The sequence below is a fragment of the Rhipicephalus sanguineus genome, chromosome 9 (genome assembly GCF_013339695.2).
Source record: "Rhipicephalus sanguineus isolate Rsan-2018 chromosome 9, BIME_Rsan_1.4, whole genome shotgun sequence".
NCBI lineage: Eukaryota > Metazoa > Arthropoda > Arachnida > Ixodida > Ixodidae > Rhipicephalus > Rhipicephalus sanguineus.
In genome coordinates, this window is record NC_051184.2 from 83,549,729 (window position 1) to 83,566,003 (window position 16,275).

Below are 16,275 nucleotides of genomic sequence, written 5' to 3' on the forward strand. Positions count from 1 at the left end.
ACGTGCGCATCGTGTTCAGAATGCCGTCACGATCAACAATGCCAAACGCGGCAGCGCTACGAGCCGCGGGCGCCCTGCAATTTCCAAGAAACAAGCCCTTTTCCTCTCCGGGCCTTTCGGTAGTGTTCAGCCCCTCAAATGTTCACCGTGACGTCAACATGTCGTCTGCTCGTCATCTACAAACCCGTTTGTCCACTCAGGTACGCGCGCTGGCCGCTTTTCCTTCTCGCACGGTGAGGGGGAGCACTCGGCCAGGAGGAGAGACGAGCCGACCAACGAAGGAAAGAGCGATACGAGCGAGGGCCTCTTGTTTGTATCATCAAACGCGCGTAACTACGGTATTACGGCACCAATTTGAAAAATTCTCACGGCAACGTGTTCGTTGTAAACTCGCGCACAACTGTAAAAACCACAACTAAATTTCGACCTCTGGGTCGTTTAGGGGCCCTTAAACACTTAATCTCTCTCTCTCTCTCTCTCTCTCTCTCTCTCTCTCTCTCTATATATATATATATATATATATATATATATATATATATATATATATACAGTGGAATATCTTTGATGCGATTCCGCGTAATTCGTTTTTGTTTTTATTCCCGGCCAAAATCCCTTGCAATTGTCATGCGTTTATTACTATCACATATTCGCCCAAAATTGGATAACACGACCACGAAAGTGGATCTTGACCTATATATATCCTGCGTTTTTTCTTCGGTATGCTAGCTCGCACTGCGTTCCAACAACCCACGATCTGCGCGTTGCGGGGCCGCTGAGGCCACCGCAACGTCGGCTTTGCGGCGAAAAGTTCGCTGCCAGGCGATCATTTCCTATATATTTTTTCCCCGCTTTATGAACCCCCCCCCCCCCTTTCAATGAAGGGTGACCTTAAGCCCTGGAGTAGACATGAGTAAAAATGGTTGTGAGTAGGTGTATGAATGTGAGCACCAATGGGTGTGAGTAGGCGTGAGTGAGTACTTATCAGTGTGAGTGGGCGTGAGTTGAAGGCGAGTGAGTACTAAGTGGCGTGGGCAGGCTTGTGCGTGAACGAGTACGAGTAGACGTGAGTAAGTGCGTGAGTAAATGCTACGAGTGCGTGTAGGTGTGAGTGTGAACGTGAGCGAGTAGGTATGAGAGTGAGTGCACGTGCGTATGGACGTGAATTGGTACCAATGAGTGTGAGAGGCGTTACTGAGCGTGAGCGAACACTTATGAGTGTGAGTTGGCGTGAGTATGAACTGGAATGAGTACCGATGGGTGTGAGTAGGCGTGAGTGACCCTGAGTGAGTGCTTATTAGCGTCAGTGGTCGTGAGTATGTACGCGAGTGAGTACCAATGGGCGTGAGGTGTGAGCATGAACGTGAGTGAAGGCTTATCAGTGCGAGTAGCCTTGATTTTGAACTTGAGTAAGCATCAGTGGGTGTGAGTGGGCATGAGTATGAACGCGAGTGAGTGCCTATGAGTATGAGTAGGTGTGATTATGTACATGAGAGACTACCAACAGCTGTAACTTGGATTGAGCATGAACGTGAATAAGCACGTATGAGTGTGAGTGGCGTGAATATGAACGTGAGTGAGTACGTATTAGTGCGAGTATACATGTGTATGAACGTGAGTGAGTGCCTATGAATGTGAGTATGAACATGAGTGAATGTGAGTATATGGACGCGAGTGAGTGTTAGTAGGTGTGAGTAGGAACGCGAATGAGTGAGTGCCTATGAGTGTGAGTAGGCGTGAGTATGAAAGTGAGTGAGTGCCTACGAGTGTGAGTACATGTGAGTGTGAAAGTAAGTGAGTGCCTATAAGTGTGAGTAGGCGTGAGTATGAACGTGAATGAGTGCCTATGAGTGTGATGAGGCGTGAGGATGAACGTGCCCAGACAACACACTACATCCCAGGGACTTCCCAAAAAAGTCCAAACGTCCCACATCCCAACAAGGTGGTTTTTAGGATGTCCTTTAGACATGTGCATAGGGATCATTCCTAAAACATCCCTTGTAGGATCTGATTGGGACTTCAAGTTAGCGGTGAAATAAGCTACCGTGTTGAAAATTGGCGATTCTAAACTATCGGAAACAGCAACTCCGCCGGAGAGCATGGTTGGCGCGCGTGCACAATTGCATATCTACATGCACATGAAAAACAATATATCCGCGTTTTTTGTGAAAGTGTTCGTTTGTTTTTTTTTGTTTCTTTCTAAATGTCGCGTCGTTATGAGGACGAGGGATCGATTGCTGTCTGCGTGAGCAAGTGTTGCACTTCGTAAAGGCGGTACAGCGGTACGGCGCACGTACTCGCGCCACGCACGCCGTGCTTTTCGTGAAAGATCAGAGAACGGCGGCCGCACCAGCCGCACCGCACGAGCGGTGGTGTGGTAGTGTCGTATTTATAAAAACACCGACATATTAACTTTAGAAGAATTGAATGAAATATTGTTATTTTATTGTTTTCTTTCTTAGGTTTAATACGCAATTGCTCTTTAATTGCGCTTACTGCGAGCCGACACCTGCTCAAATAGTGGACGATTTGCTGCGAGCACTGCGCAGACATTGCCATCGCCATCATGGCGCCCGGCGTGTTTGGAGTTCGGATAGATCAGACTCTTCGTTGGCCTCGTTTTTAGGTGTTTGATCCGTGACGTTTCGTCGAAAAATCACAAGCGCGCATGCCGTAGGTGTTTGCCTGGTTGCAAGATCTTGCCGATTTCAACGTTTTTCCACCTCTTCGGTAAGTACTTGACATGCCTGGATTACTGCAATCAGCACGTTCTTAGCACTTTCCTCTTTGGCTCCCCACCGCGCGCAGGTTGGCGTACGCTGAACTGGACCCTCGCAGCAAGAATGGCACGTGGGAGTAAGTTTTATTTGTGACGCGATTTGGTTTATCTTCCGCAGAAACTGTTAAGCTCACAATGCTGATATGTTGTTGTAGTCGGCCACGTGTGTAGATTGACACCGCGATCGTGGAACACATGGCTGATCTGCCTCGAATAACTGCAAGCCGGCGCGTGCGTAGTGCCGTGGAGAACGATCAGAAGTCGTGGACGACAAAGAAAAAACTTCAAAGGTTTGTTGTACATGTTTTCCACGGCAACTGACATAAACGTAAAAAAAAATTGGAATGGTCAAATGCATGTGTCAAGTTTAACCATTTGTAGTGGGCTGTGGACATGAATTAAGCATTGCTGCACACAAGACTGGCTTGCCCTCAGTTTATGCCCAGTACCAAATTTTTTGCTCTCATTATGACACCATTTGTAAGAAAAGCCAGAACTTATGTTCAAAACAGCGCATATTCATGCTATTCTTTTATTCAGTTGCACGTGTGAGTCCTGCTGCTGGCCATCAGTTAGCCGGTTATCAGAAGAAAAGGGCACAGCCCAGTTTTGTACTGGTATATACCGTATCGTTTGTGATTATGATCATGATTTTTGTCTTACTGAAACAAGAAACTGAAAAATGTATGTTGGTGTTTCTGCTACATCTCTATGAAGCAGCAGAACCTGTTGCTCAGTCACTTGGTGCATATTAGCAACTGGCACCTTGTCTGGCTTCCCGATACCTCCGCCTTTTTTTCAGTGCATGTTGTTTTCATCCTTTACCAGCAGTCAAGTAGTTTCACACAACCGAAATGACCAACTAGCCCACTCTGTTTGTCAAGTAGGTTTTACTTCCAAACAAATGTAGCACATTTGTGATATGCACTGTTGCTCAATGATATTCTTTTTGCATGTGCTAGCTGTGTACACATATTACATGATCTTTTTTCTTTTTTTTTTAGCTGCTTCTAGTAGTGGTGCCCCTGGTGTGCACCTTTACCCCAAATGTCTGCACCTTTGCCTACCGGTAATGACATAGAATGTGCTCAGCTTCCTGGACATAGGCATGCGGGTTACGAGACGGAAAACGTGCAGCTTAGACTTCATGCTTGTAAATGCGAAAGTCGTAACCGACATAATTAGAGTAAGCTAAAAGGAGAAATTTCTGCTTATGAGCAAGTAATTATGAAACAGGTTTTACTCCTCTTAAACTAGCAGACATGCAACAACACAGTTGTGCTTTGTTTTGTGCGCCACTTTCATGCATATTTGTGCTTGCAGTGGATATGCATATACATGAAGGATTTGTTTTTGTTTTCCTCAGCTGCCTCTGCGAACCCCGCTCCTGGACAACAGCTGGGAGGCTCTGTGTTTAAACGCGTGCACCTTGGACGTCATGCTCGTAAATACCAATTCCTTTGTCATTCCTGGCATGAATTTCGTTGGTAAAGCAATAAGTAAAATTGTGCATTGTTGTTTACAAGCACTTCAGTATGAACCAGGCTTAAAGGAGAAGGGACCGAAAACTGGCCAGAACTTGTGATTAGATCCTGTCAGAAATGAAAAGACCGCGCTATATACTGACATATTCCAGCATCCTTTTCGCGCTGTGAGTAGGATTTATATCTCTAAATTGTGTTTAAAAGTAACAAAAAAAAGGCATGTTGTGCTACCTATCGCAAGAGCCTTGAAGCTAGATTGCGGAGTTGATCACTTTGCTGTACAAAGTCACGTAGTCTGATACCGTCATGTGTGCCATTATTGGTCCTAAAAATATTAGTATGTATATTACTATCCATCCCCGCTCTATTCTGTGCTGCTTATGAGGTAAAAGAAGTTGCATGGTGACAAGTAACGGCGCTGCCCTCGCGGTAGCCAGTGGACCATGTCGAGCCGCAGCGCATGCGCGCGAGTACACACACACGCAGTAAACCGCCGCGCTCGAACACGAACCGCTGTCACGCTCACTGTTTGCATCATGTCTTGTCACGTGTGTATACGACTTCATATCCGTCGCAGATAGAAAAATTCGAATTACAAATATTTCACGGTATTTTCCACATCACCATTCCTTGATTATACACTCTGACTGCTAAGCTTTCTGTCGCGTTAAAGAAAATAGGTACCATAAAAGTTGGTTGTCGGTCCCTTTAACCTCTTAACACACACACAGGACAAAATAGGCATGCTATATCCCCGTTGTGCACCATCTTTGTGCGTTTGTGTGTGCAGTATGGACATGTACATTAAGGCTTTGTTTTTGTTCTCAGCTGCCTCTGCGAGCCCTGCTGTTGAACGCCAGCTGGAATGCTCTGCGTTTGAAAGCGTGCACCCCAGATGTCATGCTCATAAATACAGAGTTCTCATGATTCTAGTGTTGACAAAGCAATAAGTAAAAGCAGGCACTTGTGCATCTGGAATGAGGTTTAACCCTGTCTCAGGAGACATACGACATTATAGTCATGCTATGTTCATGTTGTTCACCATTTTCATGCATGTTGTGTGCGGTACGTATACATACATGCAGGCTTTGTTTTTGTTGTCCTCAGCTGCCTCTGCAAGCCCTTTTGCTGGACGCCATGGAAGGCCCTCCACTCGAAAGTGTGCACCTTAGACTACATGCTCATCAATACCAAGTTCTCTGTCCTTCTCGGCATGATTGTAGTGCCATATAATAGTGAGGCAATAAATCATCTTTGCTGGTCACTTGATGTTCCATGCATGTTGCTTGGTTTCTGAACACATGACTTGGTTTTTGTGAAAAAAAAAGTGGGTTGGTTGGACGAGGAATATGCTTTCCTGGAGAGGCAACTGGCTCTCTCAGGTAGGGGGTGGTCGAGCGCGATGAAGCAAGTTAACATGTTATGGGAGCAGATATCCCACCCTTTTGAAATAATCCTGCAGTAAAAAGTGGCCACATGTCCCAATAACATCCCACACGCATGCACTTTTGGGACATCCCAAAAAGGTCTTTTTTTGTATCACTTGGGATGTTTTTCCACCTTGTGTGGGACGTCTTTTGGATGTCCCGAACTCCCAAAAGGGATGTCATTTAGATGTCCCTAGGATGCCTTTGCGTTGTCTGGGTGAGTGAGTGCGAAGGCTGAAAAAAATTGGGGTGAGTGAGTATGAGCGAGTATTCTCTAGCAGTGCCGACCTATGACTCACACATACTTCAGTGCACTAGCGTTCATGCGCCAGCTCAATATTTATTGATCAGAGGCGTGAGTTTTCACCTCCTCCCACCACCCGTAAACTTTTTCACAGGAACTTTTTGATAACAAAAGTCACAGTTTCGCCGCAACGTCGAAGCAATGAATGCAACAGCAGCAAATTAGAATGTGACACGAAGAACGGCAAGCAGCTCAATAATTGCAACGTGCCGCTCGAGCGCAAGGAACTGATGAAAAGAACACACACGGGACGACCGCGAACTACCGACGGTCACAGCTCGACACTTGCAGTGCTGCTCAAACACAAGGAAGGACAACGCAGGAACGGGCGCCTAAGAGATGCGCTCGTAAAGCTCAGCGCGCATCGTAAACTTCGTGGACTCGAATTGGCGTACACAACTCTAGCAGTCAGTTTATGATTTGGACACATCTAATTCTCTGCATATTCTTCATTAAACTTGTATAACAATGTGCTTGCACAATTTCGTTTTCGCAATTTGTTTAGCAGCGCTAGATTTCACGAATGAACAGCGCCTACATAACCTCAGTCAGCCGTGCGCCCGTCGCGCGGAAAGACTATATATGGCGGACGGCGCCGGAGCGGAGGCGTGGCGGTGACGTGAACGGCGTCATCGCGGCGCCGCGACGTCACTGCCCCGACCATTCGCAAGACTCTTCCCATATACGGCACTGGATAGCTCTATAATTATTGTATATGCTACCTTTAGGTAGCAGTGTTGCGCCGCTAGCAACCATGCGTAGCGGAGAAGGTGACGCTCGGGCCAATTTTTGTATTTCTCCATGGCGCCGCTGCAGCGAAATGGATTGACACTAGTCATTCACAGTAATGTTAATCACCAGTCTTCGACACGCCAAACATGTCGATTGGTGACCCGGTAGGCATGCCGCCTGCAAAAACGGAGTGCGTCTTCGCCGTATAGGTGTGGTTGCTAGCGACACCTATGTGCAACTCTGCTACCTCAAGGTAGCATATACAGTAACTGTAGGTAGATCATAGCAGTCATGTTTCCGGTGATCGAGCGCCCTCGCATTCTGGTCGCAATAGTGCTCTGTAATGCAACACCCATGTAAAGGTGAACATTTGACAGCGTTCTGTGTGGTTGGGAAGAAAATATCATTAAAGAAGTTACACCAACCAACGAATTATAAAAGTAAAAACTTCTTTTACTTTAAAAAACCCGACGTTTCGGATCCAACTCGGATCCTTCCTCAGGGGTGACTGTGGGGCGCCAGAGAGCAACAGGGTTTAAAAAGGAAGGAAAGAGCCTTCCTCTCTTTAGGTTGGGGGGTCACGCTTCGTTTGATTGACGTGCCGTAGTCCATTGAAATACACACTCGGCAACGCACCTGCAGACCGGTTCACGTCGCCGGGTGTTGCCTGAATGTGCCAGGATTCCACAAAAAGTCGTTTGAGATAATTTGCCTCGAAGTCGACGACGCGGGAGTTGTCAAAGGCGATGCGGTGGTCGTTCACCTCGCTATGCTCAGCTAGCGCACTCCTTTGTCTGTCGAACTTGCGGACGTCGTTGGTTGTCACCCCTGAGGAAGGATCCGAGTTGGATCCGAAACGTCGGGTTTTTTTAAAGTAAAAGAAGTTTTAACTTTTATAATTCGTTGGTTGGTGTAACTTTTTCAATGAAACACCCACGTGGGATGCGAAAGAAAAGAGGGCAATATTTTAAAAATATATGTCAATGAACGCACACGTATAGCGTTAAAAAAACAGAACGACACTACTAAATCCGCGCGATAGATTACGACCATAAGGTACTATAAACAACTAGTGTGCAGTAAAAGAGCATTTACTCGGGCCACTCTCATTGTATACAGTTGAAACGCGCGATCAGTATGTTTGTTTCGATTGCGACGCATCGCTCATGCACATGTCCATGCCTTATTTATTTGAAAAAAAAAAAACTACGATACACGCTACTGCGGAGGGTGTAGAGATACTTGTGGCTAAAGAAATGAGCTGAGGAAAGCAGTACAGCGTTGCACAGGTCGCACAGAAACAACGTGGTGTCAATATTTGACGAGTGTTTATGAGGCATGTATAAAGTCGCAATGTGCAATACGATGGAGATGTATTGTAGTGCAAGGTTATCTTAGAAGTTTGACAGTCACACCTCCTCGGCAACGAACACTTTGCTCGAACGCCTACCTCAGACAGTGGCGTAGCTAGGTGTTGGCACACCGGGCCCGTGCCCCCCCCCCTCCCCCGACATTTGTTTTTTCTGCCATGGGACAGAGAGCACAAAATGACACTTGACCACATTGACCTGCTCGGACCCCACGTCGGATCAAGTGCGCACCCCCCCCCCCCTCACACACACACCGTACCAAATTACTGCCTACGTCACTGACCTCAGATCGGAAGCTCATGCTACTTGAGGACAGCAGTCCGGCTTTGCGAAGCGGTGCGCCTCTGGCAGCTGCCGTGCGGTTGAGTTTTTAAGCGCGCGGAACTCTGACATTGAGTTCTCGTCAATTTGTGGCAGCACACTGAGGTCCGCTGACTTCGGCGCTGGATGACGAAAGAAACAGCAGCATTTTCGTGGTCCGAAGGCTTCGCCAACGACTGCGGCTCAGCCTAGATGCTGGCTGGCGATTCCGCGACGGTGCGCAACAAAAAATAGCGGACGCGCCCAGTGTTGCTGGAGCACTGAGCATTATGAATATTCCCTATCCGCTCTCTAAATGTGACCGTGCGCAGGTTAGACCACGTATAGGAGAAACACCTCGTCACTTACCAAACGGGCACGACTGCGACGACATGTCCAAGCTTCTGCGAGCTATGTGCCTCATGGCGTCCAATGATGATGCCTAATGAACCAATAAGTGAAAGAACAGCTTCAAGATATTTGCGTCAAACGTCAGCTGCTGAACTACTAAATTATGTTGAATGAGGGAACGCGTTTCTCCTAAACGTGGCCAGCGTCTTACGTTTTCATGTATGACCTTTGTTTTCACGTGATGCAATGCAGTCTAAAGCGAGGAAAAGCGAAAGGGAATGGGGGCAACGGCGGGGTAGATGGTCTGATTAATAACTACAAATGTATTGGTGCATTTTTATGCATAATGTAAAGCGTCTTGCCGAATATATTCTTTAGATTAAACGGACCGACAACTGATTTTTCTCGACCCATTTTTTTTACGGCGTGACAGAAAGCTCACCCTTCGCCGTGTTTGTAGCTGCAGTAGTCAATCCCAAAAGCATGTAGTTATTTTACAAGCAGTGTGTTTCGATCTGAAAGGCTCTAAACACGGACGTGCATTTCCTGCAGCAACGCTGAGAATTGATAGCGATGCCGCCAGCCCTTCTCGCGATTTGTGAAAGCTATCGTTGTTCTGCTTTCGCTGGACTTCCTGTAGCTATGCTTAACCACCTTTATTTATAGCTTTTCAACTATTTGTGAAAATAACAAGCTGTTACAATGAGATTATGTGACATTATACACCTTCCCTGTATCTATAGCGCGTTGTGTGCGCATGCGTCCAAGGTTGCCTGCGCTTGTGTCATGGGTAGCTTGTCCCGGCGTCGTTCCTCTGTCGATGCACGAGCCAAGTGAACTCATCGAAAACGTCGCTACGCATATGCGCGGCCGCGCCGAGTAGCAGCGCGCGTCATTTCTGAGACGAAGCCTAGGTAGCAAAACTATGTCGCTCCAATATCTTAGCGACCTGGAAACTACTTGCACGGTTGCATGAGCACGCTGAAAAGTTCCTCAAGACACGCTGACGAGCATGAGTCATTACGTCACGCGAATGCAGCGCCACTTTAATGCATACTACTAACGCAGGCCTATATGTACATTTTTATGGAGTAATACTTTTTAATATAAAGAAACGAACAATATTTGAATACTAACAAAACAATCGTCGACCGCGTACAGCAGTGAACGATCACGTGGCTGGGTTCATCGGATCGTGCATGGTTTTGCCGCCAGAGGCGCCACAGGTTATTTTTTGCGACTTTCAATTAAGAAGTAAAAATATAAATCCACCTCTCACGAAAGAAACTGCGTTAGTTTGTGTCAATGCGACGGACAATATTTCTATCAGTGGAGTCATCTCATTTCATGCCCTGGCTAGTTGTCGGTCCCTTTAAAAGAACAAAGCGTGAACACCATTAATAAGTTTCGTTAATGTTAATCGGAATTTAAAGTATTTATTTTTGAAACATTGACGCAAGGGCATCATTCTCTAATTTCATATATAAGTCGGCGCATTGTGATGAGTAAATCCGGTAGATTGCATGCGTGGGACAAAATTGTTTTAGTGCAGCGTCACATTTTGGGGTAGCACCCGCAGCGTGGCTGTTCCAGACACGTTTTTCACATTGGTCATTTCCTGTAAGAAGCAGACAGAAAGTTTAATACAATTTAGTTGCAAGTTCTTTTTTATCATACCGCATGCAAAGGTTGCCGTCAATAGGAAAGCGTCAATTGCCAATAAAAACCTTTTTGTTGTCGGGAAAATTTTTAAATATTGCTTGGCAGAGCGGCGAATCAGCCAACGCGTGGGAAAAATTAAGCATTCCTAGTATGACCTATATATTAGGCCACAAAATAAATCTCTCAGACTTAAGCATGTGCACTCGCTCGTAACTGAAAAACTGCACGCCAATTGCTGGGAAATACTATATCGCGATGTGCTACTCATACAATGTGAAAATGATTCGTTAAATTAATCGCAGATAACTAAACATCCCTGGTTCCAATTTCACCAGGACACAGGACAACAGCATTCTCGGCTGTCTCTTTCGCGAATTAAGGGCCTTCGAACAATTCGCCTGCGCTGCCAACAGTAGCGTGGCACTTTTCTGGAAGAGATTTAAACCTATGCTTGCTCACTACATTTAGGACATGTATCCAAACGCACAAAAAGGCGACACAAACGTAATCTCTGGATAGCTCGGTGCATTGCCCACATTATAGGAATGGTCGAATAGTTAAGGAAGACTAGGAAATGTATTGCCCATGCAATCTAAAAAGAAAGGCCCACGCTGATCATGAATGCAATGAAAGCCGAAGTAAAGGTAGCCAATGACAATTATGTTCGTAACACAGTTGGCAAATTTTTGAAGTTCTCCCACAAGAATTATGGAACTACCAATTACCACAGGCTAACCCATGTACCGAAACTCCACGAGAAGGCGAGGCCAGAGCCAACAATGAAAATGAATCCTTTCAATCAATTTTCGCAGTCCGCAGTCGCAAGCTACTGGACTTCGAGTCTTCGAATAATATATCTCTATAATAGCTTAAAGCTTGGGCTGGCGTGCTTTATCGATCACTAAATTTAAACAGCACTACGGCCTGGAATGGTCGAAACTTGAAACGCATTTGTCAAGATAGGCGCTCAGCTAATATTTCATTAACCCCCTTTATTTTATCAGAAATCTGTAGTCATTGTGGTAAGAGGACGGTGCATGAGCGTCGGCGTCGGTGTGGCGTTCGGCGTGCGAAGCCGAATTGTGAATTGCGCGGGCTGCCCATGATTATTATCGGTGTGTGGTGCCGAAGAAGAAAAGCGCGTGTGGGTGCACGGGCCACGAGAGGTCGGCTCGAGAGACGGGGCGGGAGGACGGCGGAGACTCGACAGGAGCAGATCGAGCGCTGGACGTCGAACCGGCTTCCCCATTGTCGCGACCTGCTGAGCTGGGCCTCGACCCGGCTCCTGTGACCGCTACTCCGTCCTTTGCTGGTGCTTCGTCCCGAGCAGAAGTCCTGGTACCTGGGCCACACCCCCGATGCTATTCACGAGCCTGGGCCACGCCCCGGTGCTCTTCTCGGATCCGAGCCTCGTCCTGATGCTGTTCTCGAACCCGGGCCCCGACCTAATGTTGTTTCCGAGCCTGGACAACGTTTCGGTCTTGATCTTCAGCCTGGGCTGCGACCCGGCGCTGTTCCGGAACTTTTGCCTCGCCCGGAGGTGCTGACGCACTCCTGGGGCTGTGCCTCGTCTCGGCGTCGTGTCACGGCACCATCGCCACCACGCCACCGTGCCGTGGGTGCCATCAAGGCACGCCCCTGCACGTCCTACTGCTCCGCTATGATCGGAGCCCGCCACCCATCGTCGTACGACTGACGCTCCGCAGACCGACTGTGAGTGCGCTTTGACTGACAGCGTGGTCGAATAGACTTGAGCGTGTTATGTTCATTTTATTCATGTTACTCCCACGCCCATTGTTTTGTCGCATAAAAGTGTTCCTCTGTGTCTTTTGGTGCGTCCTTCATTTGTCTGGCTGACCTGCGCCCGCATTCAGACAGCACAACCATATTTATATTACCAAATTACTGGAATATTGATGAAACAATTTTAGTGTACAAGTCAGGAAATAAAACGAGGTTTCTGCATTTCAGGCCAACTTTCTCACAGGCACAGCGTGTAACCTGTTTAAGCGTCTCATCCTTAAACTCATAAATACATACGACAAGCAAAACAGCGCATTATTGCGAATGCCGCATGGGGCAACAAGGCTCATCAACTAATAAATTAGTGCATTATATCTCCAGTAGTATGGATAACCACAACAAGTGAGACACATTAGTAATGACAACTAACTGACAATAACGCCAAGGAAGGTACAGGGGGTGTTATCTGTAGTATTTAGAACACAAATGTGAAGAAAGTCATCTCCTTTGCTTCATTCATAGCGAGGGTCTCGCTCTGGCAGACTTGATGCCTTCAGGTAATATGCGAGGGATTATTGGTCAGCTTCCAGCTCGCAAAATGATCACGTGCTACGGCACGCCAACAGGCAAAAAAAAAGAGTGTTCCACACTCGCCGCCATGGCTGCAATTGACGCTGACTAACACTCCTAGGTTTAAATCACATATATACCCCATAAAATGGACGGGAGGATGACCGCCGCCGTAGCTCAGTGGTAGAGCATCGGACGCGTTATTCGAAGGTCGCACGTTCGGTCCCTGCCGGCGGCAAGTTATCTTTTCGTCCACTTTACTTTATTCACATTGATGTTCTAAATACTACAGATAACACGCCCTGTACTTTGCTTGGCGTTATTGTCTGTTAGTTGTCATTAATATTGTGTCTAACAAAGAAAACCGAGCCCTTAAGAGTCATTTCCTTTCCTTCACAACAAGTGAGGAATTTTATGTCTGAATTTTCCAAAAGCATCCAGTCGCGTACCTCTTTATAAACTAGCACAGAAATTAGAGCACCCATCGGCAAGGAGTGCATCAGCGAATAAAGAAATACTCTACAACCTGACAAAATTTGCGTAGATTAACTATACGAATCCTAAGTTGGCGAAAGTTGTCTCAGGAATTTTCCTGGGAAGGGCTCTAGCACATGTACTATTTCTACTTGCTTACTAATTTGCCCAAAGACTTTCGTGCAAGCAAAATCGTTTTTCACTACGCGCTGACCAATATATACTATACAGAGAAATTACTTTTCAGTCGACTACATGGCCATAAGCAATGCTCCGAAATTATTTTATGCGTCGTCTGCAAAGTGCTAATTACCGCAATGTTAATAACAGTTCTTTTAAGAGTCAGAATTGCTATGTAAACAAGTTTCCTTTGACCATAAATTGTAAAGATATAGCACGAACACTTTGATCTAATATAAACTGATAACCTGCCACGTTGACAATATTACTTCAATGACGCTCAAGCGAAATTCTTTAAGAGCCACTTTCATCAAGCCCCTCGTGAAACTAAATTTCTGATGTTGGAACAAGAGCGACGAAAAGGAGGGAGAATGACTCTCGTGCTTCGGAGTCGGGCTGCGGAGTCGGCCCACGGAGAAGGGCTGCGTTTTATTAAAAATAAGCCCCTTTTTCTATGCATGGGAAAGTTTATTTCCTTCATGCGGTGCCGAAACTCATTGGAAGGTCGCAGGTTCATCGATGTGAACAAGGTAATCGCCTTCTGCCTACGGATTCATCCTACCGAACTATAGCTGCTCAACGCGTAGGCAAAGCATGGAAGGACTCTCAAGCTCAAGCACAAATCCCAGAGATCGCAATTAACGCGGCTCATCAACGACATAGAGGCAGCGTTCACTCGAGACAGTGTTACGGAGGAGCAGCTTTGTATCCTCAACGGACGCCTCAATCAGCTTTATGCCGACTTGAGAGCAACTGGCTCTGACATCGTCCCTCAGCTGTCAACCACAGAAGCTGACGCAGAGTTTGACAGGGTTTTGAACTATCACGATCGAGCCACAGCGACGTCCGCGAAACTCAAGTATCGGATACGTCAACTTCAAGAGCCCCGGAATCTTGCAACACCGGCAGCGTCAACCGAACGCGTGCATCCGGGAACAGAAGGCGAGCATTAAGCATTTGCTGTTTTTTTTTTTTTTCGAACAGAATTAAGTCTAGAGAACGAACTGTCCTGCGCGTTTCTTTAAAAGAGGGCGCGCTTAAGTGCCAAGGTAAAGATTTTCGCAGTAGGACGACATCCTCTTCGCGCCATCAACGTTCAACAGCACAGTCTTTCAGTCCATCTCCAAAACCGTTTCCGCAAAAGCACGCCTGTTTTTTCTGTGAGTCGACTGGCCATTATACAGAGCAGTGCGACTCTCCCATTCCTCTCGCAGAAAAGAAAAAAAAATGACTACTAAGGGCAAGTCGCTGCTTTCGCTGTACCTTTCAACATCACATAGCAGAAAATTTCAGGAAATCGGTTAAATGTGGAACGTGCAATCGACCTTATGCGGAAACAGTGTGCGACCCTATGATAATAAAATCGACCACCGATCACCAGACATCACCGGAAGTGATACCACTCATTATGATTGGAACTGGTTCGAAACGGTGCGTCTACCTCCAGACAGCTGTTGCTTGGGCAGCCGGCCAAGAACATAAAGTTCTAGTTTCTTGTTTTATTCGATGCAGGCAGTCAGCGCAGTTTCGTGACTAAGCGATTGGCCGAGACATTACATTGTCGAATACTCGATCAAGAAGGTCTTGCAGTGGGATATTTTGGACAACATGACGAGAAGACCTTCTATATAGCGCGTGTTTGTCACTCCAATCATGACGAGAAGACCTTTCATTGCGTGTTTGTCACTCTGAGTTCAGTGCGTGCTTGCGAGTCTCTGCGGATCGAAGCTCTCGTCACGACGAAGATCAGCTACCAATCCATTGCACGACTGAGTATCGATTTCATCGACAAGCTGGAACACAATGGATATTACTTGTCCGACATCGATCAAGCTGAAAGCGCAAATGCTGTCGACGTCTTGATCGTCAATGACTTTAGTGGTTTGTTCACGGGAAACTAACAAAAGTCGAACAGCGGACTCACAACCGTCGATGCCACACTAGGCTGGACTCTACAAGAAACAGTAGCTTCTTGCGCTTCCGCCACGCATTGCAACGAAGTAATTGTGCTGAAGACAGCAGCAATGGACTGTAAGACCACACCAGGTAACTACTAGGACTTAGAAATCATGGGAATAAAATCCGCGGAACATAAGAAGACCCAGAGCGAAAGCCCAGAAGCCGGTTCAATTGAAAGCGCGTCCAAGCTGCCGTCACATGGCACCGTGATATTATAAAGCGCCTCATTAAAGTTACACAAGTCGCTTTCGAACTATCCACGCGTTCTCGGCATGCAGTCTACGCAACCTCCGGAGTTACATCTCGAACAATGGAAAACAGTACCGAAGGCCTTGGGAATGGTAAACAGCCCTCTAGGTATCGTGAATCCTTCCACAATAAGGATGAAGCAGAACCCCGGAAAGCAGACGCCTTCTAAATATTTAACATCAGGAGCATCCGGCCGTGTATTAACGAAAAACTCCGTTTGGCGGACAGGACACAAACAGCTTAATTATGAAGATAATGTATGGCCACCGCTCTGGATGCCGAACTCTACCGACCGCGTCCCGGGGAGCCATCAATGCAGAAGAAATACAAGTGTGGTTATCGTATAGGCTAGTACACTGCAAAATGAAATTAAATGAAGCCAAATGCCTTCCTTTGAACTGCTTGAATTGTGTTGCGTCAACGGGTGGTGGCCGACTGCTAGGGCCCGTGGACTGGAGCGCGGCGCGACGGCACCGGCATGGCCCGGACATGAGCAGGGCCATGCCTTAACCAGCGGCCGTTTATTCGAGAGAACACACGGGGAACAGGCGTACCCACGTGATTGGTTAACTGCAATCTCATGTGTCACTTACAACAACATCTGTTAAACACACTGAAACACAGAGGCGCACCAAGTGCGCGTGAGCTCCCAAGGCGGCGCCACCAGTACACCACAAATTGTCTCTTGTTAAAT

The 16,275-nt window shown here is 46.8% G+C and overlaps 1 long non-coding RNA gene across 1 annotated transcript; it reads left to right on the plus strand.

Annotated features, from left to right (window-relative positions):
* The first annotated feature begins 2,372 nt into the window (after positions 1-2,372).
* On the plus strand, positions 2,373-3,772 carry LOC119404203 (uncharacterized). The gene is made up of 3 exons (XR_005186216.2): positions 2,373-2,727; positions 2,806-2,853; positions 2,948-3,772. It is a non-coding gene; the product is annotated as an uncharacterized LOC119404203 (long non-coding RNA).
* The last annotated feature ends 12,503 nt before the right edge of the window (positions 3,773-16,275 follow it).